Raw genomic sequence first — 24,334 nt, forward strand, 5'->3', positions numbered from 1 at the left:
ATCTACATCCGACGGCTATTGGTGAAAGCTGGAAGGCACAACATCATCACCAACTAAGGACCTCTTTGATTCGCAGGATTTTGAAAACGCTAGAATAAGACGCGGCAATACTTACAAGTTTCAAACGGATATTAGAAATGTTAAGAGAAAAACTACACCTACGAACAGGGAATTACTAGGAAGTTTACGTAAGAACTTTCATTACTTTCGGTGGATGCAGCATTATCTTACAAACTAAAATCCACTGCCCTGAAAAGTCACTAATGGGCAAATAATTTTTTGAGTCTCTAGCCACTTGATGTTTCAAAAACAAATTCAGCTTTTGTGGAGACTTTGTCATTTAGGCTTAGATGCTTGCAGTGATCAGCACGCCATTCATTGTTGCGCCAGAGAATGCCAAACCTCATTACCTTGAGCACACTTGCCTCAAAAACAAAGAACCTAGCCAATTTAATCTCAGATGTGCTACCTCGGTAGTTGATCAAATGAACTCCTGTAAGATGGAGATCAAGGCATTCGATGAGATTGTTATAGTGCAGCACATTTTTCACTTTCGGGTCTTTTTTTATCTGCAAAAGAAGAGAACATATTAGAGCATCTGGCTGTATAAGATTGTCGTGTCATCAAGAGGTACCAATATCATTCGTTCATATAATAGGTTTTTTTCTAAACAAAGCATACGATAGGGTTGGCTGACTAGAGATATTTTTTGACTCTTTCTCTCTCTCTCTTTCCTCTCATTTACCTAGGAGCACATGAAGAGCTTGGGCATTTGTTACCTTCCACTATGTGGCCGATGCCATATTTCTCAAAAGTATGCCACATAATACGCATCGATGTCCAATCAAAATACTTCTGCACCGTTCTAGCAATGTGAGAGAGTTGGAAACGCTATGCACATAGACCCACATGTATAAACAAATCAATCAAACCAACTACACGAGCCTCTCACTCTTCCAAACAAGTGTTTTTTATTGCCTCAGTCCTCTCCCTCTCCCAGGCAAGTGTTTTTTCATTGCATGAGTTAATTTTGCAACAGAGGAAAGTAGGTGATCCAGATTGGGGCACAAGGTGAGCAATGGAGGGGCATCGATGCCAAATGGATCACAAGTGAATTTGGCACGTGTTTTGCCTACATAGTGGGCCATTATAGCCCACTTTTGTACTACCTCGTATTTAGTGTAAAATTTTGACCATAGATTTACCTAAGAAAAGCCAATGCATGTCACCAAAAATTATACCATTCGAAATTATGTTCAAATACGAAACCAACGATATAATTTTTAGTGACATGCATTAACATTTTGTCAATTAAATCTATGGTCAAATTTTGATACTAGAAAATAGGAAGAGTAAACCAGGACGGAGGTAGTACTTGCTCCTAGGGTAACCATAGAGTTACTAGTCTAAGTTACTTGCCACTATGACCAGCCTAGGCTACTATAGTAGTAGTACAAAAAAAAACATGCAGGTGATCACGTGAGAAAAAAATACTAAAAACATTTCTTGCGGCGCAGTGCGTAGATGCAGTTTTGAACACTACACTTGTCATTGTAATTTGGGAAAATTACGAAAAAAATTGAGCTATGTTGCTATTACCGTTTACTAATAGGAAAGAAGTTTCACCTCGATGAGTAGCTTCTCCGTGCACGGAAAGCATGTAAGGAATCCAACAATTTGATCCAGATTGGGGCCGATAGATTTTATTGCCAAGATCTTCACTATGCGCGTAGACTGGGTCAAGCTTGTGGGAATCATTTTCTAGATGACAGTCGTAAATACATCAAAAAGAAATTTAAAAATCTTAATTTCAAGAAGACAGAGAAGAAGATAAGTGTTGTACCTGAACAATTACGGATGCAATAAGAGTTCGGAGAATTTGGTAGATGAGTACACCAACGTTGTCAATTTTGGCGCATCAATGACCCTGATTTTTGTTGGACCTTCTAGATAAGATACGAGCAATCTCTCAAGGAAAGGCGCATTCTCAATGACCATAACGTGGAACAGGTGCAGTGATCTCTTCCAAATTGATGTCTTCTTGCGGGGCCAGCAAGACACATAAATTCATCGGAGATTCGTCGAGGCGATGTGGAGGCTGATGAACACGTGGATCTGCTGAAGATGAAGGTACTCACGCACAGTATAGCTGCGGAGCAGGTACTCCATATCCTTCATCAACATGCCAACATCGAAGAGGTTGAGCTGCTTGAGTTGAGGGAGAAGTAGGGTGTCGGTGTCAAAACCGGAGGATCTCGGGTAGGGGGTCCCGATCTGTGCGTCTAAGGCTAATGGTAACAGGAGGCAAGGGACACGATGTTTCACCCAGGTTCGGGCCCTCTCGATGGAGGTAAAACCCTACTTCCTGTTTGATTGATCTTGATGATATGAGTATTACAAGAGTTGATCTACCACGAGATCGTAGAGGCTAAACCCTAGGAGCTAGCCTATGATGATTATGATTATCTTGATCGTCCCTATATGGACAAAACCCTCCAGTTCATATAGACACCGGAGGTGGCTAGGGTTTACATAGAGTCAGTTACAAAGAAGGAAATCTAATATCCGGATCGCCAAGCTTGTCTTCCATGCAAAGCAGAGTCCCATCTGGACACGGGACGAAGTCTTGAGTCTTGTATCTTCGTGGTCCAATTTTCCGGCCAAAGTATATAGTCCGGCTGTGCGGATACCCCCTAATCCAGGACTCCCTCAGTAGCCCCTAAGCCAGGCTTCAATGACGATGAGTCTGGCACGCAGTTTGTCTTCGGCATTGCAAGGCGGGTTCCATCTCCGAATACTCCAAAGTAATTACCGAACAATTAAATCATGTCCGGATCTGCAAGACGACTTTCACATACCACCGCAGAGAGAATGATCTTTCATAAATATAATCTGCTGACAACTTTAGATGAAGTGACATGACAAAACTGGTCGAGTCATTATTGAATCATCTTCCCACAGCCAGCTACCACACATATAGAGGCGGTTTTCTCTGCACGTCTTGTCGAAGCAGAGATCATGTCCCCTTATTACGGTATTCTCATAAATGCGGGTACGGGTAACCTAACTGCACCATCAATCGTGGCGCTTGGGAAATAAGCGATTTTCAACAGGTGAGTGGGGAGACACACCGTTTTCGTCACCTCTATAAAGGGATAAGGATTCCTCCTTTTTACCCACACCCTCTTCCTCCTCTGCTTATCCATTCTCACACCCTCGAGCTCCAGCGCCCCAGTTCACGCCTTGTCTGCACAGCCAAACATGTCCAGAGCAGGAGGCAAGTGGGTGGCCTCCACCGTGAAGGAGGAGCATATTACAAAGCTCCGGGTGGCCGGATACTTGGCCGCAGATATTGCGCACCGGCTACTGGATGTCGGTGTCAAAACCGGCGGATCTCGGGTAGGGGGTCCCGATCTGTGCGTCAAGGCTGATGGTAACAAGAAGCAAGGGACACAGATGTTTACCCAGGTTCAGGCCCTCTCGGTGGAGGTAAAACCCTACTTCCTGCTTGATTAATATTGATGATATGGGTAGTACAAGAGTAGATCTACCACGAGATCATAGAGGCTAAACGTAAGAGCTAGCCTATGATGGTATGATTGTAATTGTGATCGGCCTTGCAAGGACCAACCTCTCCAGTTTATATAGACACTGGAGAGCCTAGGGTTTACATGGAGTCGGTTACAAGGAAGGAAATATAATATCCGGATCACCAAGCTTGCCTTCCACACAAGGAGAGTCCCATCCGGACACGGGCCGAATTCTTGAGTCTTGTATCTTCACGCTTCAATAGTCCGGACAATGTATACAGTCCGGCTGTCCGGATACCCCCTAATCTAGGACTCCCTCAGTAGCCCCTGAACTAGGCTTCAATGACAATGAGTCCGGCGCACAATATTGTCTTCGGCATTGCAAGGCGGGTTCCTTCTCCGAATACTCCAAAGTACCTGTTACGACGAATAGTGTCCGACCTCCAATCAATGTTGTGCTCCTCGGCTTCAGCGCCTCAGTAATGACCATCTCCACGTGTCGAGCGAATGCGAGGAGTAGAGGCATTTTTGCATTTGCCACCCTCGATCCTCCGGGCCAACCGTCTATTTGAAGGGACAGGGATTCTTAGATCCAAACCTCACTCTCCCTTGAGCTAGCATCCTAGAGCGCTCTGCGAAAAGCCATTACAACATGGCCGGCCGTCGCAACTCTTCTGCTTGCCCTCCTCACTCTAAGTCGGGGGATTGGGGAGAGTGCTCAGTTCCTCGCAGCCGTTCGGTGAAGTTACAAACCCAAGGGTTTCTCCCACCGGCATTCATGGTCCCCGTCCGAGCTGGAATAGCCACCTATGACAGAGGGGAACAAGCTGAGGGATCTCCTAACCTGTCTCCGGAAGAGCGGATATGCCTCATCTCGCATCTGCTGAGGGGTGTCGGGTTTCCTATCCACCCGTTTCTTCACAGGCTCCTGGAGTTCTACGGCCTCCAGTTACACAATCTTACACATGCCTCCATTCTGCACATAGCGGGGTATGCCGCACTTTGCGAGCTGTTTTTAGGCTGCGAACCACACTTCGGATTATGGAGGAAGCTGTTTTGCCTTGTCCCCCGCACCCAGGGAGAGTCCCTATATCAAGTGGGCGGGGCCGAAGTATGGTGCATTGCCGAGACCGGATACCTGTCCGGCACTCCTGAGAAGGCACCAAAAAACTGGCCTTCAGAGTGGTTCCATATAAATGACGTTCCCCTTCCGAATCCAGTTCGGATGGGTCTCCCCAAGTTCAGCAACGCCCCGCCGAGGGCATGCTTAAGCTGGCGCCCCCGGGGCCCTCAAGAAGAGGACACAAGGGAAATATTCCACCCGATGAACAAGATAAAGTTGCTGGCCAAATCTGTACTGATGATAGTTGAGGTCATGGCAATATGCATAAGGCGGTGGGTGCAACTGCTCCAATATCGGGGGAAGCCCATGTGGCATTTCAACGGGTAAGACGACGCCACCCGCTGATGTTGTCAGGGTCCGGACTCCGCTGCCGCTTTGGCAAGGATATTGTCCAATTTGTACAAAGGGGAAGAGGAGGAATTACTCTGCATAAAGACGCGGGACAGATTCTCCATGTACAACCCCCCAGAGTGGGTAAGTTGCCATTCTTTCCCCAGCTTCACTTACTCTAGCGTTCTTCTGCTAAGATTACTTGCATCAATGCTTCTGAGTAGGAACTGAGGAGGGTCGTAGAAGGAATCTTCAGCCCCTCCCCGCAACCAGAGGACCCTAGAAGGGCCCTAGATCCGGGACTCAAAGTCGATCCGTATATTATTGTGGAGCTTGTCAATGGCGTATTTTATCAGGCGAGCTAGGATGGCGCCCTAGTGGCGATTATGGCCGACTACCCTGGACTGCTCCCCACGTCGCGTGTAAGCCGAGCTAAAAAACCCTATCCTCCGAAGAGGACTCCCCCCAGGTATTATAACTTACCTTTGAGGCGTCGTTCTGTTTGCAGAAACGACGGCTGGAGCAAGGGGCCGAGCCCCTAGGGACTCGTCAACCACAGGCGTGTGGATCGGGCAGGCTCAAGAGGAAGGCAGTGAGGGTTGACACACCGCTACAGAGGTAAAGTAATAACCTGTCCTGTAATTATAGAATTTGAAATATGACAACGCCCTTTGTGTCTGGCAGGAAGAGGAATAACCGGACTATATCCGGGGACCCCACCAATCACGCCTCCACTAGCCGGGTTCCAGAACCGCCTTGGGGGGCGGAGGTGGACACGGGACCAGCACCGCATAGCCCCCAGGCGGAGGATGCGGATATGTGTTCGGCCACGAACTCCGAAGTGGAGAGCGCCATGAATCACCGGCGCCGGAGGGCCGTGCTCCGGAACATCTTTTCTGAAGAGGCTTTTAATGCCTTCAATTCGGCGGAGGCATATGTCCGAGCTGCTCGAGGCGGGCTTGCCCAAGCGACAAACCAGTATACCAAAGACATACGGGTAAGAAATTTTGATAAGTATGTATAGTAGTACCCCCTGAGACTTGGAATAGTTGGGACAACTGTTTGAAGGATCAATATATGCACAGGTCCTTGTGGACAAGAATGAACAATTTGCGCGGGAGCTGGAGGCATGCAAGGCCCAACTGACTGATGCGGTAGCCAAGTTAGAGGGATCCCGAAAGGCCCCCTCTGGTAATATTTGTCTCCATTATACGCAGATGTACCAGTTAGTAAATGGCCGGTGCGGTTAGTCTAACAGAAGATTCTGCAGACAATCCCGGGGTGAATCTGGAGGGCGTAATGGGTGACGATTCACATCTCCAACGGCAGCTAAAGGCTGGCGAGCGCGTCCTTACGCAGGTGATGCAAGAGAAGAACAAGCTACAAGATGACAATATTCGTCTGGACGTGGAATTAAAGGATGTCCACGCTGAACTTGCGGACTCCATGAAGGAGAACAAAAAGGTTCGACGCGGCATTTATGGTAAGAGCTCAAGCAAACTGTGTGATAGTTCGGCGAGGAAGTTTTTTGAGAAATTTTTGCCTGCAGGAATGCTAACGGGTCGCCCTGAAGAGGAGATGCCCTCATCTGCAGGTGGTTTGCTGCAAGAACTTGCGCAGTTGCACAAGCATGCTCGGCAAGTTTTGCACGGCGTTGCTCAGGCCTTGTGGCCATCAAGCCTCCTGCCGAATGGCATGGGGGAGCTTGTGGACCTGCTTCAAGGATCCCGGTGGTGCTTCCGTCTGTGGAAGATATCAGCATGCCGGCAAGGAGCAAGAGAAGCCTAGGCAATGGCGAAGACGCGCTACACCAAGCTAGACCCGAACCATATGGCCGAAGTAGGACCGGCGGGGCAAGAAATTCCCGTGAGTATGGTATATGACCAGGTAGCGTTAGCTGCTAAGTATTCTCAACAAGATTGTAGGCTAGATAGCATGTTAGATGGTATAGAGGAGGAGTATAGTCAGTCTCAGTGACTTTGTAATTTAATTGGCATAAATAGCCCCTAGCCGGATTGAAATCATTTGTCATGGCGGACCTTTTCGCTTCAGCCCCCGGATCCTATAGTCCAGGGTGTGTCCGAATACCCGCTCGGTTATACTAGAACCGGGGTATGCGTGGAGACCAGGCGTAGGGGTCATAAGTGCTTGAACAGACAAGTACCCAACTAGTTATGTTATATTGCATGGATAGCAAGAAACATCTTCCAGGGAGAATAGTTCCGCTAGGGGTTTGTGTCGATGCACATGTCCGGACTGCGAATGACGGTGCATGATACAAAGCTTCTGGGTTTTTTTTGTTGTAACCAATGAATACATCCTTTGTTCACCGATCGAATATTCTCTTAAGGAAACTAGCTTTCGGCTTCACCCAGTCTGAGGTACACATCCGGCTTAACCGGCAGTAACGATCACAGAGGTGCTCCCCTTATGCCCTAGCCGATTTATGGGAACGTAGGGCATAAACACAAGAGCCAGGCAACCCAGCTTGGCCACATCTTAAGTCATATCGATGCATATAATGGTGAAGAAAAGGCACATATGGAAAAAGAACGCATATGCGATGGGCAAAAATCCATTTAAAGTAATTAAGTCTAGCTTCCGAATAGGAAGCCCCCAAGTACAGTTTACACACATAGTACGGCCGGAATGATCCGGGAGTCCGCACTGTATTAAATACTTAGTGTGAAGAGAAAAAGGGTCGAGAAAGGAGAGAAAAAGAGATGGAGCATAATTAAAAAGGAGGGGTGAGGAGACAAACACTGAGTTCGGCGTTAGGCGTAGAATCTCTAGAGTCTAGCCGCATTCCATGGGTTCGGCTCGAGTCTGTTATCGGATGCATTGCGTAGACGGTACGCTCCTCCGGTGAAAACTTTGTCAATGACGAAGGGACCTTCCCACTTGGGTTTGAGTTTGCCCTTCTTCTTCTCCGGTAGGCGTAGAACGAGTTCGCCAATATTGTAAGTTTTGGCCCGCATTTCTCTGCTTTGATATCGTCTGGCCTGCTGCTGATAGAATGCGGAGCGGGCTTTTGCGACATCGTGCTCCTCCTCCAGGGCATCCAAATTATCCTTCCGATCTAACTCGGCTTCCTTCTCTTCGTACATGCCTACGCGTGGCGAATCATGTATTATGTCGCAAGGTAGTACTGCTTCCGCACCATACACCATAAAAAATGGTGTATATCCGGTGGTTCGATTTGGTGTGGTCTGCAGCCCCCAGAGTACGGAGTCGAGCTCCTCTACCAGTGCGTATCCAATTCTGTTAAAGATCGCACTAGTCTGGGTTTTATGCCACTCATAATGAGACCATTTGCCCCATTTGACCTGGTCTTTTGTTTGGGGGTGGTAGACGGAAGCGTAGTCGAGATTAATGCCCATTTTGCCGCACCAAGTTTTCACTTCATCGGCTGTGAAATTTGAGCCATTATTAGTGATGATGCTATGGGGGACACCGTACCGGTGTACGACCCCGGATATGAAGTCTATTACTTGTCCGGATTCGGTCATTTTAACTGGTTTGGCTTCGATCCATTTGGTGAATTTGTCCACCATGACCAACAAGTATTTTTTTCTTGTGGCTTCCCCCTTTAACAGGTCCGACCATGTCCAGCCCCCAGACCGCGAAGGGCCAAGTTATGGGGATTATTTGGAGAGCGGTAGGGGGCATATGACTCTGTTTGGCGAAGAGCTGGCAACCGACGTAATGTTGGACAAGGTCCTATGCGTCTGCTCAGGCCGTCGGCCAATAGAAGCCTGTACGGAAGGCTTTGTTAACTAGCGCTCGAGCTGCGGCCTGGTGTCCGCCCAGTCCGGCATGGATTTCAGCCAGGAGTTGCCGCCCTTCCTCTTCGGAGATGCACCTTTAGAGCACTCCGTTCGCGCTTTTCTTGTAGAGTTCCCCTTCGTGGACTTTGTAAGCTTTAGAACACCGAACTATGCAGCGTGCTTTATTTTGGTCATCGGGGAGCTCTTGTCTGTTTAGGTAGGCCAAGAAAGGCTCAGTCCACAAGGCGATTACGGCCATGATTTTGTGGGCCGAAGATGTTATTTCGATGGCAGAGCCTCCGATTGTGTCTGATGGTTCAGAGTCTGGGGGTGTATTCGGATCCGTGCTGGTATTGCCGGACTCCCCTTCCCATACTACGGATGGCTTGAACAGCCTTTGCAGGAATATAATAGGTGGGACAGGATCGTGTTTGGCGCCGATGCGGGCGAGGACGTTCGCTGCTTGATTGTTTTCTCGAGCCACATGGTGGAATTCGAGCCCCTCGAACCGAGCTGACATTTTGAGGACGACATTACGATAGGCCACCATTTTCAGATCCTTGGCATCAAAGTCTCCATTTATTTGTGATATTGCGAGGTTCAAATCCCCGCGCACTTCCAGGCGTTGTATGCCCATAGAGACTGCCATCGGAAGACCATGCAACAGAGCCTCATATTCGGCTGCATTGTTGGAGTCTGTATATGGTATTTGTAGGACGTACTGGACCGTGTCCCCGGTGGGAGACATCAGGACTACCCCTGCTCCCAGTCCGGCCAGCATTTTGGAGCCATCAAAGTGCATGATCCAGTTGGAGTACGCGCCGTACTCTTTAGGGAGTTCGGCTTCTGTCCATTCGGCGACAAAGTTAGCCAGTACTTGTGACTTAATGGCTCGCCATGGTTTGTATGTTATGTCTAACGGGAGGAGCTCGATGGCCCATTTGGCAATCCAGCCCGTAGCGTCACGGTTATTAATTATGTCATTGAGTGGTACTTCGGAGGCGACGGTAATCGAACACTCTTGAAAGTAGTGTCTTCGCTTCCAGGATGCCATGAAGACAACATATGCTATTTTTTGATAGTGTGGGTATCGGGATTTGCATGGGGTGAGGACCGTGGATACGTAATAAACCGGGTTTTGAAGCATAGGTTCACCGATGTTTGGCGCTGTTAGGACTGGATTACTGGCCAATAACGTCTTTATCTCATCTAGTCCGGCCGCGGCTGCATCCGTCCATACAAAGTGTTCGGTGCACCGAAGGAGGCGGTAAAGAGGCAATGCCTTCTCTCCTAGCCTGGATATAAAGCGGCTCAAAGCGGCCACGCATCCAACTAGCTTCTGGATGTGCTTGAGGTCTGTTGGTATAGCCAACTGCGACAGAGCTCAGATTTTTGCTGGATTCGCTTCGATTCCTCTATTGGAAACAATGAAGCCCAGCAGCTTCCCCGAGGGGACACCGAAAACGCATTTTTCTAGATTCAACTTGATGTCGTATGTCCAGAGGTTATCGAATATAAGCATCCAGTCATCTATTAGGGTTTCGACGTGTCTAGTTTTTATGACCACGTCATCCACATATGCTTCCACTATTTTGCTGATTTGTTTTTCCATGCATGTTTGAATCAGGCGTTGATAGGTTGTGTCGGCATTCTTCAGCCCGAAGGGCATAGTGTTGAAGCAAAAAGGTCCATATGGTGTTATAAAAGCTGTTGCAGCTTGGTCAGACTCCATCATCTTTATTTGATGGTATCCGGAGTATGCGTCGAGAAAACACAGTGAGTCGTGTCTAGCTGTGGCATCGATGATTTGATCGATGCGAGGGAGGGGAAAGGGATCCTTGGGGCAAGCCTTGTTGAGGTCTTTGAAGTCGACGCATAAGCGCCAAGATTTGTCCTTTTTTGGTACCATTACCAAATTTGCCAGCCAATCCGGATGTTTAATATATCTGATGAATCCGGCCTCAAGCAACTTGGCTAGCTCTTCACCCATGGCTTGCCATTTGGGTTCTGAAAACCACCTTAGGGTCTGTTTGACCGGTTTGTATCCCTTTAGTATATTGAGGCTGTGTTCGGCCAGCCGGCGTGGGATGCCTGGCATGTCCGAAGGGTGCCAGGCGAAAATGTCCCAATTCTTGCGTAAGAAATCTCGCAGTGCGGAGTCCATCACGGGGCTCAACTGTGTCCCAATGGATGCTGTCTTCGTGGGGTCCGTTGGGTGGACTTGGAATTCAACTATCTCGTCTGCAGGTTTAAATGAGGTGGACTTGGGTCGTTTGCCGAGTATCACATCGTCCCTGTCCACGATGGCTCGCAGTGTTGTTAACTCTTCAACTACTACGGCTTCAGATAATGCTTCCAGGGCTAGTGCTGCGGTTTTATTTTCGGCACGAAGTGCGATGTCCGGATCACTGGCTAGAGTGATGACTCCGTTGGGTCCGGGCATTTTAAGCTTCATGTACCCGTAATGGGGTACAGCTTGAAAGCTTGTAAACGCGTCCCGCCCTTGAAGGGCGTGGTATCCGCTGCTAAAGGGAGCCACTTGTAATGTGATTTCTTCGGACCTGTAATTCTCCGGGGTGCCGAATACCACATCGAGTGTGATTTTTCCCGTGCACCGCGCTTCCCGAGTAGGGATGATTCCCCTGAAGGTTGTGCCGCTTTGCTCAATGCGGCCTTTATCAATTTCCATTTTGCTGAGCGTTTCTTCATAGATCAAGTCTAACCCGCTTCCGCCGTCCATGAGTACTTTGGTGAGCCAAAAGCCGTCCACGATTGGGCTAAGGACCAGAGCGGCCGGTGCCCGGATAGTCTGGAATCGAGGTTCATCACTGGCATTGAAAGTTATAGCAGTGTCGTTCCAGGGGTTTAACTTTGCCACATGGCAAATTTCCGTAGAGCTTCGATGAGCTCGCTTGCGCCTATTGTTGGAGGCAAAAGTCTCAAAGACTGTTAGTACCGTATTGTGTCTTCTGGTAGGATGTTGTTCTGCTTTATGGCTTACAAGAAGATCCTCGCCACTTTTTTCCACCTGCCGGAGTATCCAACATGCCCTAAGGCTATGAGTTGGTATTGTATCCGGAGTACTATGGAGCTTACATGGCCCGTAGAGCCATTCTTCCAATACGGATCCCCGCACTGTTGTGGGCTTTGGTTTCTTGGGGATTGGATCGGATGACTTACGAGAGTTTTTTCGTTTAGTTCGGACAAAGGTCTTGGTGAGAGCAGTACTATCCCAAAATTCTGTCTGGGTCTTCCAAGCGCTCTCCATCTCACAATACTTCCGTACTATGTTTGTCAAGTCCGCGAAGCGTACTATGTCGCGGCGGCTTATAGCATTGAGGAGCCCTTTGTCCGTGTAGTTTTTGCAGAAGAGTGAGATCATGTTCTCCTCGCGGTAGTCCTTGACCTTGTTAAGCGCAAGGAGGAATCTGGCCCAGTAATGGTGTACCGTTTCCTGGAGCTCTTGCCTGATGCGGGAGAAACAGTTTAAGTCCAGATAGATGTTGTTAACAGAATCTGGATTTTGGTCCGATCTAACACCCAAGGGCGCGGGCGGTTCCGAGCTTAACAACTCAGAATCCGGGATACCGCCCAATTCCTTTGACCCAGTGCCCGATTCTAAGTCCGGGGCCTGGGTCATGTTTCCCTTTGAGAAGGTTTTCGGCTCAAGAAGTTCGGCAATCTGAACATAATTCGTCCTCAAAGTTGAGGGACAATCCGCGCATGGTTGCTCCACTATCGCTACCTCATGGGTGGCCGGCGGGGACCTGATGTCCCTTCGGTCAGGTTTAAGCCCAATCCGGTCATAGTTCGTAGCGACTCCCAGAGCGGAGATGCGATTCAAGAGTTCATTAAGGGAGGAGAGCTCCATTGGATCCATCTGTTCGGCAAGTTCCGAACTGACGCGAAGGTTATGATTGATGACCCGAGAGGCCATCATCAGCGCTACCGCTGATGGGGCGGCCATGGTAAAGCCGCCGAGTCAGAGCGTCTGGCCTACAACCAGAGCTCCCTCCGAGGTAATGTCGTCCTTGACGATCAGATGAGCCATCGAGCCTTGCGGCGACGTCACAGAGGAACTGTCAAAGCACCAACGTCGGTGTCAAAGCCGGCGGATCTCGGGTAGGGGGTCCCGATCTGTGCGTCAAGGCTGATGGTAACAGGAAGCAAGGGACACAGATGTTTATCCAGGTTCGGGCCCTCTCGATGGAGGTAAAACCCTACTTCATGCTTGATTAATATTGATGATATGGGTAGTACAAGAGTAGATCTACCACGAGATCGTAGAGGCTAAACCCTAAGAGCTAGTCTATGATGGTATGATTGTAACTATGATCGGCCTTCTAAGGACCAACCTCTCCGGTTTATATAGACACCGGAGAGGCTAGGGTTTACATGGAGTCGGTTACAAGGAAGGAAATATAATATCCGGATCGCCAAGCTTGCCTTCCACGCAAAGGAGAGTCCCATCCGGACACGGGCCGAAGTCTTGAGTCTTGTATCTTCACGCTTCAATAGCCCAGACAATGTATACAGTCTGGCTGTCCGGATACCCCCTAATCCAGGACTCCATCACCGGATGCAAGGCAGATCATTCCAACTCCGGGACCCAACGAGAGGGTCGTGTTTCTCGCCCACTTCGTCCGTGGACTGGGATTTCCACTTCATCCCTTCGTCCGTTGGCTCATGTTTTACTACGGGCTAGATTTCCATGATCTAGCCCCAAATTTCGTCCTCCACATCTCGGCGTTTACCATCGTGTGCGAGGCCTTCCTCCGCATCAAACCTCACTTTGGCTTGTGGCTACGAATCTTCTGCGTGAAGCCGAAGATCGTGAGCAGCCAGCAAGCAGAGTGCGGAGGCGCCATGGTGGGCAGGATGCCCAACGATAGCTGGCTCGATGGCTCCTTCACGGAGACCATAAAGGCGTTGCAATCGGGGTGGTTCTACATCACCGAGCCACGTGACGCCAACTATGCGGCGGCCCCCGAATTCTGATCCGGAATTCCCATGCGGCTCACCTCATGGGAAAGGAAGGGCTTGGCCTAGGGCGAACCTGAGGAGCTGACAGGACTTTAGAACTGCATCAGGACTATGATGGACAAGAAAATCAAGCTTGTCAATGTGGTCCAGGTCATGCTCGTCCGCCGCATTCTTCCGTGCCAAAGATGGGCATTTACTCTGTGGGAGTTCGTTCCGGCCGAACACCAGACACTTCAAGAGCTCTACGGCATGACACACAAGGACGCATGGAAGGTGTTGTTAAAGGCCTCCGAAATACCTCTGTCGGTGTACTAGAGTAGGGGTACCCTAGTATCCCGAACTTGTGCACGGGCAGTTGCAGCGCCCCGCGGCAAGGCTTGCCGGGTGACCGCCAAGGTCCTCCGTGGCTCCTTTGAAGCCATTCAAGAACAAAGTGTTCAAGTCAAAAAGACAAGGCCCCGGCAAGAGGAGCTTGCCGGGAAGGCCAACCAAGGCATCTCAGGGAACTTGCCGCGACGCGCCACGCGTCCCAGCAAGGCCCGGTGAGCGACAAGCCTCCGGGCGCGACAAGACAACGACCGCGGCAAGGCGCTTGCCGCGGCAAGCGGCCACTCCGTACCCACGCTCCAGCACATCCACTAACGTGTCGCCCTGGGCCCTTCCCATGTGCGCGTGGCGAGAGGCGGTGCAGCCAGCGGTGCGCGGTGGCATGTGACGCTGACAAGGTTTCCATCATGGCAAGCGGTGGCGTCCCTGACGGTCCTTTTCTAGACTGTTTGGGCGACGCAGACGGGCATTTAATGCCTTTGTCCCCTGCCGTCAGGGTTAGGTAGGATGCATTGTACAGGTAGCTGTACCAACCACCTCTCTTTTTACGTTTTTACCCTTGTTTACGTTGCCACCTGTCGGTGACCCCTTGAGGATATAAAAGGAGGCCCATGCGCAACGTAGAGGGGGGTTTTCGGCTCAGTTCGAAACCAGAAACATACTCACGCTTGGTCTCGTTAGCAGCTCGAGTGTACTGTAGCACTCAGCGCTCCCAAGCAAGAACACAATACAATCAGACTAGCAGCAGTAGGAGTGTTATCTCTCCGGAGAGCTTTGAAGCTGCGTAAACTGCTCGTGTGCTTCGCCTCGATCTGCTCTTCGTGCGACCTTCGTGCCAAGTGAACAAGAATTATCAGAGTCCGTTGATGGAAGCCTACGTTGATGAGGTGAGAAAGCTAGAAGAGCACTTTGACGGCCTACAAATGGAACATATTCCGAGAGCTCAGAACGACATTGCTGATGGCCTGTCGAAGTGCGCCGCACTTAAGTTACCTGTGGAACCAGGGATCTTTGTGCTCAAGCTGACTCAGCCATCTGTAACGCCATCAACTGGACAGAGCAAGAAGAGGAAGTTGATTTCTGGTGACTATTTTCCGGCAGAGCTCCCCGAAGCCGCCGCCAAGAAAGTCATCAAGATCAACACCAAGGGTGTTGAGGAGCAGTCTGCTCCGGCAAGCCCTAGGGTTTGTTCCGTTGAAGCAAACGCTCCCGACAAGTTTTGCTCCGGCAAGCTTTCCGGGGAACATCAAGCTCCGGCTGAGCCGCAGGTTCTCGCCGTAGAAGCGGATGTTCCCGCCGCAGCAGATGTGCCTTTAGTCCTTGTTGTCGAGCCACAAGCTCCAGCATGGGCACAGCAGATTGTCCATTTCCTTCAGACAGGAGAACTTCCCGAAGAGCAAGAAGAAGCAGAAAGAGTAGCCCGACAGTCAAGTATGTACCAGTTTGTCGATGACACACTGTACAGAAGAAGACTCAACGGTGTGAAATTGAAGTGTATTCATCGGGAAGATGGACAAAAGCTGTTGGCAGAGATACACGGAGGCATATGTGGTCACCACATTGGCGCGAGAGCACTTGTCGGCAAAGCGTTCCGGCAAGGTTTCTTTTGGCCAACAGCCCTCCAGGATGCAACTGCACAAGTAACCAAGTGTGAAGCGTGCCGGTTCCATTCCAAGCAGATACACCAGCCAGCTCAAGCTCTCTAGACGATCCCTTTATCCTGGCCATTTTCGGTCTGGGGGCTCGACATCCTCGGCCCCTTTCCCCGAGCTGTCGGGGGCTTTGAGTACTTGTACGTTGCAATCGACAAGTTCACAAAGTGGCCGGAAGTGGAACCAGTGAGGAAGGTGACGGCACAGTCAGCAGTCAAGTTCTTCAGGTCGATTGTTTGCTGTTTCGGGATCCCTAACAGGATCATCACCGACAATGGCACACAATTCACGAGCCGCACCTTCATGCAGTACGTCCAAGATCTTGGCGCCAAGGTCTGCTTCGCTTCTGTTGCTCATCCAAGAAGCAACGGTCAAGCGGAGAGGGAAAATGCTGAAGTGCTGCGCGGGCTCAAGACCAGAACTTTCGACAGGCTGCGCAAGTGCGGAAGAAACTGGATTGAGGAGCTGCCAGTGGTTCTTTGGTCGATCAGGACGATGCCAAATCGAGCCACTGGCCAGACGCCTTTCGCTCTAGTCTATGGAGCAGAGGCAGTTCTCCCCACGGAACTCGTATATGGATCACCTCGAGTGCTCGCTTATGATGAGCTTGAGCAAGAGCAGCTGCGACAAGATGACACGCTGCTCCTTGAGGAGGACCGTCTTCAGGCTGCTGTACGAGCTGCTCGATACCAGCAAGCTTTGCGCCGCTACCATAGCCGCAAGGTTAATGCCAGAAGTTTCGAGGAAGGCGACCTTGTTCTTCGGCACGTTCAGTCCGCCAAGAATTCCAACAAGTTGATGCCGAAGTGGGAAGGCCCTTACCGGGTGAAACGAGTCACTAGGCCTGGCGCTGTCCGCCTTGAGACCAAAGATGGCATTCCGGTGAGCAACTCCTGGAACATTGAGCATCTTCGTAAGTTTTACCCATAGGGCGCGGTTGCGGGAACCTGTTCCGGCAACCACCTTTTGTACAAGTCTTGCCGATGTTGCATGTAATCCTTTGTACAAAGTCGGGCACAGACCCCGTGCACAAGTAAAGCTCATGTGCTCCGCACATCTTGTCAATTGCATGCTTTCTACTTTTTCTTGCATGCGTTATCTGACACTTTGTGCAGCACCTAACCCCGGTAAGCAATAACGAGCCATAAGGCTCCATATCTTTATTTTCTCTTCTTTCTTTTTCTCAAAAGGAAACGAAGGTTCCCTCGCACACAAGTTTGCCGGGGGGAAAGGAGAAGATAATGGTGTGGACCAGGCGCCGTTCAAGAAGTTTCGCCTTACCGGAAAGCAAACGACAGAAAAGCTAAGTTGCCAAAGTTTGAGCAATTAGTTTTAATTTTTTAAAGTTATCTTCCTCGAACGACCGTGCTTTGTATGGAAAACCTGCGCGCGGAGGAACCAACTCGTAGCTAGTTGCGCCCTTACTTTGTTTCGAGTCCGCTCAACAACTTAAGTGAGCTGCAGCTAGTTGCGACAAGGTTTCTTGTCGGAAGCAGCACCGCCGGCAGGCTGCTGACGTCCCCCACTCAGCGCTCGCGGCCCAGGTGCCTGCACCGACAAGTTCCCTAAAAGCGTAGGGCAAAACATACAAAGGAAGGAATCCAGTAAAGGAAGTAACATAGCAATCGATACCAGAAATAGAGTCATATTACAAGATAGCTTGTCGCAGCTCTAATAGATGGTTCTCATAACATGACCAGCAGCGACAAAGAAAAAGAGAAAACGGGCGACCTAATCTACGCGGTCACCCTCAACCCTCTTGATCTCGCTCACCTTGTCCACAATGGGTGCGACAAGGGCCTTGAGTGCTTCCAGATCAGCATCCGGCGGCAAGGACTTGAGGACGTTGGTGAAGTTGAGGCCTGGGTTGTGGAAGGCCACCTTCATCAGCACTTTCTGAAGAGCTCCTGCACAGATCTTGCATGACTCGTCGGCCAGCTGCTTTGGGATCTTCTCCTGGAGTCGCTGGAGGGCCGTCGCCACGCCTTTGAAGAATAAGCTGAGCTTGGCGCTGGGTTGGAGATGCTCATCGGAGGGATACCCGAGATCCTCCATCCCCAGCTGTGCCAGCTCCCCGTCGATGGCTGCGGCAATATTCACTAGACCCTCGGTCCAGTGCTCCACAGTCTCCCTAAATGCATTTTGGGCGGCAGCCACATTCGCCAACAGCACCTCGTCGGCCTTGATCTTCTCCGACAAGGCCACCTCCCGCTCCCTGGCGCCGTCCAACGTCTGAGTCAATGTGGCCAGCTTCAACTCGAGATCTGCATTGGAATCCTTGGCGGCGCAGAGCTCCTTGCTCCTCTCAGCGAGAAGACCCTGCAGCTCACCATGAGCGGCATCATCCTTCTCGCGCTCACGCTTGAGTGCGGCAAGCTCCTCGCTGCTCGCCTTGAGATCTGCCTCCAGCTGCGCCACCTTCGTCTCCAGCTCCTTCTTGGCAGCCTCAGCAGCTGCGGCAGCATCCTTTGCCTCCTTGAGAGCCCCGCCAATTGCTTGCTCGCGCGCGGCAAGCTCCTCCTCGTGGCTGTCAAGGTTGACCTTGCGCTGCGCCAACTCTCCTTCCTGCGCAAATAGATCCTCGGCGACAAGCCGTTGCTTCTCTTCAGCTTCAGCCTTCTCGAGGAGGAAGGCTTTCCGCTCCTCGAGAAGTTGCACCCACTCCTCTGCCAGGGATCGGAGAGTTTCTTGCCTGAGACCCCGCAGCTCCTCCACGCGCTTCTCGATGTCCACTCCCGCCTTTGCGACAAGTGCTTCTTGGGATGCTAGCTTGGCTTGTCGGGCGCGGTAGAGCGACAGCAGGTTCTGCAGCAGCCGCTCCTCCTCAGGCTCGTCACTGCTGCTGCTTGGCGCGTCGACCAACGTCAGCCCAGTGGAGGCAAGCACCTCTCCATCTAGGATTTCTCCCTCGACCGGCGCCCTAGAACTTGACGCCCAGGGAAGCTTGATGAAGATACCGTCGCCGGCCTTCAAGTAGGCGCCGGGCTGGGGCTCTTCAGAGCCTGGTGCTGCAGTAGCGGCGGAGGGATCGGCGGTCGGTGCAGCGCCTGGCGCTCCTGCGGCCTCGGGGCCATCAGTGCGATCGCCGGATTCCTCGCCAGCTTCTGCGGCGGCAGCTTTGGCGGCCTCTTCGCCGGCGGCATCATCAGCACCGACTTCTCCTTCGGTTTCCATCGGCTCCGTGGCAGATGGATCTGCCGAACGGAAAAAGGAGAAAAGTCAAGCAAATATCCAAACAGAAGATCAGAAGAAGAAGAACCCAAGGGAAGTTTTCAAGCAAGAAGATTACCTGTGCTAGGATCTGCGGTCGCGGTCTCAACCACCGGAGGATCACTGCTGCCGTCCCTTGCTGGAGAACTGTCCCTTGCCGGAGAGTTCTCACTTGCCGGAGAGCGCTCCCTTGCCGGGGAATCCTCCCTTGGCGGTGTAGTCGAAGCAGATGGCGCTTCGGGAGCGGCTTTCGGATTCTCCTGATGAGGCTGCTCTGCTCCTACACAAACCGGCAGTTGAATATCAGCAAAGGAAAGAGCAACCATGCGCGCCTGACAGCATGAAGTAAACCATATACTTACGTGGGGGGCTGCGCTGGGGGCTGCTCTGAGGAATGGTTGCCGGGTTCGACAAGGTGGTCTCGGACATGTCCTCTGCCGTCGCGGTAGGTTCGTTCTCGATGACAATCATCGGGACCTTGGCTCTCTTCGCCGCTCTCTGGGCCAGCGTCCTGAAAAGGAATGGGTTCAGAGTGAAGCAAGTCAGATGCAAGACAAAGCAACAAGATTGAAGAATTACAAGAACACCAAAGAATATTACTCTTCTTCTTCCTCGTCAGAGCTGAGCGCGGAGAGATCGAAGTCCGGCTCACCTCCGGTGCGGCGAGGCGGAGGAGTGGGTTCCCTTGCCCGCTTGGCAGGGGCAGTAGCAGTGGATCGGGAAGACCCCGCTCCAGTTGCCGCAGCGGCGTGAGGCGCTCCCGCGGCAACAGTGCTTGCCGTGGTAGAGCGTGTCGCGCGGCTCGGCGACTGTTGACTCGTTTGCCTCCCTGCTACATCCCCGGCCCTACGGAGACGCCTCCTTGGTGCAGCTGGGGGCTCCGCTTGCGGCAAGCTGTCTAAAGGTTCGGGCCCGACAAGATGCCCCTCACCGGGCTCGCTCGGCTCGTCTTCAGGCCCGACAAGCTCTTCCTCGCCGGCAAACTCCTCGCGCTCGGCATGGCTTGCCGCCTCTGCTGCCTCTGCCTCCTCCACGGTGAACCCGAACTCACCCGCGGCAGCTGCTGCCGCGACCTCTTCCAGCCTGGTGGCGATGCGCTGCATCTCATCATCAGTGGTGTCGCGGGTGAGGCTCTTCTGTTCATCAGCGCGGACCGGCACTTCTACCAAGTCGTCGAAGAATGCCCGCACGACGTCATCCGCAGGTTCTTGCCAAGTTGGGGCGATTCCGTGCGAATCGCACAACGGCATCATTGCGCGGATCCGGTCGAGCGAAGAATTGTTGCACAATGGAACAACACCCCTCAGCAACATGAAGGGATGCTGAGGATCGCGTTTGAATAGCTCCAGGAGCATCGCATCCAGCTCCAGGACGGTGAAGTTGAAGTTGAGGCCCGGGTGCAGCCTCATGATATCCGTCGAGTTCTTGAACTCCCAGGCGGGTCTCCCCCTCTCCTGCAGGAGGGCGATGTGGCGGCGAAGAAAATCTGCGCCAACGGCGCCTATGGTGAGCCCGGCAAGCCTGAGGCAAAGGATCCGGGTGACGGCGATCTTCAGCCTGTCGTCTTCCGGGGCCACGTTGCTCCAATCGTTACCACACACTATTGGGGCTTGGCGCAGGGCAGTAAATGGCTGCTGGTTCTCCTCGACGATCCAGCACCACTCTGCTCTCCACTCCTCCCACTTGCTGCGGAGCTCACCCTCCAGATATGCTTCCTTCTTGCCGACTCTTGAGATCCAAGCGATCCCGCCGGCAAGAGGCTCTCCTCTCTCAACCCGAGGCATGAAGAAGTGGCGGAAAAGGGCTACGTTTGGATGGACTCCGACAAAGTTTTCGCAGAGATGTGCGAAAACTGCCATGGTCAGAACGGCGTTGGGGGTGAAGTCAAGGAGGCGGAGCCCGTAGGTGTGCATAATGTCGCAGAAGAATTCTGAGAAGGGTGGACAGAGCCCGCAGTAGAAGAACAACACGAAAAAGGGGTACCCGCTTGGAGCCAGTTCCGAAGCGGCAGCCGGGAGTACCCTCGTGCGCGGATGCGGTCGCGTCTCCGTCGACCAGAAGAGGTAGTAGTACTCCCTCAGCTCCTACGCACCAAGCTGAGGGGAGAAGATCGCCCGCTCCTTCCGCAGCGCCGCGAGCTGCTGCGCCTCGGTCGACTTCACGCCCTTCCCCTTGTCGGCTTTTGGAGCCATGGCGGAGGTGGTGGGGGAGATCGACGGCGTTGGTGATGCTGGTGGCAATGGGGGCCGAAGCGCTGCTCTCTTTCTGCTTCCTGAAGAAGGGGGGAGCGGCGGAGATTTTTGGAGTTAGAGCAACAACCGGCGAGATGGGCGAACTGCCCCTGTTTCCCCTGCTTATAAAGAGGGAGGAGGCGGACGTTTTGTCCTTCCGAATAAAGAAACCACCCACGATCTCTCCCACGACGCCGCATTCAACGCGTGCCATTCAGGGGGGGCGCGGTGGATACGGAGTAAGATACGGCGTAACCCAGGCCGCGTGTGCCCGTGCCCTGTTTTGGGCCTGGCCCAACAGCGCTCGGCACCGTGTCTGGCCCAGGCCCGGGGGCTCCTGTCGGTGTACTAGAGTAGGGGTACCCTAGTATCCCGAACTTGTGCACGGGCAGTTGCAGCGCCCCGCGGCAAGGCCTGCAGGGTGACCGCCAAGGTCCTCCGTGGCTCCTTTGAAGCCATTCAAGAACAAAGTGTTCAAGTCAAGAAGACAAGGCCCCGGCAAGAGGAGCGTGCCGGGAAGGCCAACCAAGGCATCTTAGGGAACTTGCCGTGACGCGCCACGCGTCCCGGCAAGGCCCGGTGAGCGACAAGCTTCCGGGCGCGACAAGACAACGACCGCGGCAAGGCGCTTGCCACGGCAAGCGGCCACTCCGTACCCACGCTCCAGCACATCCACCAACGTGTCACCCTGGGGCCTTCCCATGCGCGCGTGGCGAGAGGCTGTGCAGCCAGCGGTGCCCGGTGGCATGCGACGCTGACAAGGTTGCCATCGTGGCAAGCGGTGGCGTCCCTGACGGTCCTTTTCTGGACTGTTTGGGCGACGCAGACGGGCATTTAATGCATTTGTCCCCTGCCGTCAGGGTTAGGTAGGATGCACTGTACAGGTAGCTATACCAACCACCTCTCTTTTTACGTTTTTACCCTTGTTTACGTTGCCACCTGTCGGTGACCCCTTGAGCATATAAAAGGAGGCCCATGCGCAACGTAGAGGGGGGTTTTCGGCTCAGTTCGAAACCAGAAACATACTCACGCTCGGTCTCGTTAGCAGCTCGAGTGTACTGTAGCACTCAGCGCTCCCGAGCAAGAACACAATACAATCGGACTAGCAGCAGTGGGAGTGTTATCTCTCCGGAGAGCTCCGAAGCTGGGTAAACTGCTTGTGTGCTTCGCCTCGATCTGCTCTTCGTGCGACCTCCGCCCCCCGCCGAACCGAAAGGGGCTCGGTCCACCGGTCCCATAGGTGTTCGTGGATCAGTTTCCCCGACAACCTCCTCCCACATCCAAGGACCGCGGGCTTCATTCCAGACGGCTCTCCATTCTGGTGAGTTTTCTGACCATCACCAGATGTAGTTTTCCTAGTGTACTCATGGGAGGGTTTTAAGTCATCGTGTGTGTTTAATCAGGAGTACGTGGTCATGGCGGAGCACATCGACTGTTCGGCTCCATTGCCAGAAGATCCAGCAGACACTCTCCTGACGGAGATGCTAGTCCCGGTGCCCTACAAGGTGCCGGAAAAGAAGGCCGAAAAGAAGGCCTCGGGACCAGGAAGGGTCTCCGGCGTAAGGTCGTACCGGACGCCTCATCAGGAGACGACGAGGCACACTCCTCCCCTGAATGGGAGGAGGAAAAAGAAGGGGCCACCCCACCTGAGGAGGCCGAAGGGCCCAAGAGGTTGACCTAGGAGACCAGGAAGGGTCCCCAGCGCAAGGCCGTCGTAAGCTCGTCGTCCGAAGAAAATGAGACGAATTCCTCCCGCGGAGGCAGGGGAAACACGAGGAAACTCCGCCTCCCCACACTGGGGATGAGAAGAAAAGGAAAGCCACCCCAGAGGGGGAGGCTAGGACGCCCAAGAAGGGAAAGGCATCCCTTCCGGATTACTCCACCACAGCCGCCTACAACGAGGAGGAGTGGTTTCCCAGGGGGAAGCCCCTAGTAAGATCGTAAGTATCCGCATTCTGTTGTATTTTAGTGCGACTTCGCTTCATAGTCTGTCATAATGACGAACACGTAAATGCAGTCTGGCCAGGGTCCATCCCGAGGTATCCTCTTCGGATGGGTCTTTGAGTCATTCGGCGATGAACTCACTCCCAACGGCCACTTCCCCTTGGCCCGCGGATGACACGGAGGTGTTGTCCCAAAGGCTCCCAGAGCAGGGGGGCGACTCTGGAGACGCCCAGAGGCGAAATTCCAGACGCTGGGCACACGGGGCGTAAGATCCCCGCGGATTGTGCCGACGGGAGCCTCAGCAAGCCGGGCTCCCAGCCGGACACTATACCGGAACCCCCAAAGGTTCCGGATTTGGGCAGGCAGCCCCTCGCCAAGGAGGGCGAGCCGTCCGTGCTGACAACTTCCGTTACCCCAGAGGCTTCGGATAGTCTGCTGGAAACGCTTCGTGGCGCTTCCATAAATGAAGAGCATCGTAATCTTATGAGTGCGGTGATTCTGAGGGTTCGGTCCGCCAAGAGCGGATTAACCGAAGCCTGCACCAGCCTCCTGATAGGCTTTGAGGTAAGTAATCGAAAATGTTGGAATTATCACCCAATAGGTAGTAGCCCCTGATACTCTGTTTGGTGTTCAGGAAGAAAAGCCAAACGGAGGGTCAATTATAATCCGTAGGAGTCTAATAGTAAGTATTTGTGTGAATAAGCAGGCAGTGCTACTGGTAGCTGTTGCCCGCACAGCGGAGGTCTCCGGACTCAAACGGGACCTGGAGCAGGCCCAGGAGAGCTCAGCCTCACGAAGAGGAAGCTCGAAGAGAACAAAGGTGAGTGATACCCCGTTCACATATCACAAAGAATGGAAAAAATTGGTGATGCTAAAAAAGCATCATGATTTTGTAATAGGGGCCACGACCGAAGTGGCATCCCTGAAGAAAGCGCTGTCCGAGGCCAAAAACAAGGTGGCCATGGAGCGCGTTGAGCGTGAAAAAAAAAATGCTAAGGTGGGCGAGGTACAACAAGAGCTCCAGGAGCTCAGCAAGAAGTTTGAGTCCTTGGAGCATGACCTCGAGACGAAGGAGTCTGAGCTTGCAAAGGCCCTTTTGAGCATGAAAGACGCCAAGGCCGAAGCCGAAAAGGCCCAGCAGGAAATCCATGCGGCCAAGAAGATACCGGTGGGCAAGACATTCTTTATGCAAAGCAAGCATGTGGAGGAGGCACTTCTTTTACTTACCCAAATTCGG

Source organism: Triticum aestivum, chromosome 6B, assembly GCF_018294505.1.
Source record: "Triticum aestivum cultivar Chinese Spring chromosome 6B, IWGSC CS RefSeq v2.1, whole genome shotgun sequence".
In the NCBI taxonomy this organism is placed as follows: Eukaryota; Viridiplantae; Streptophyta; class Magnoliopsida; order Poales; family Poaceae; genus Triticum; species Triticum aestivum.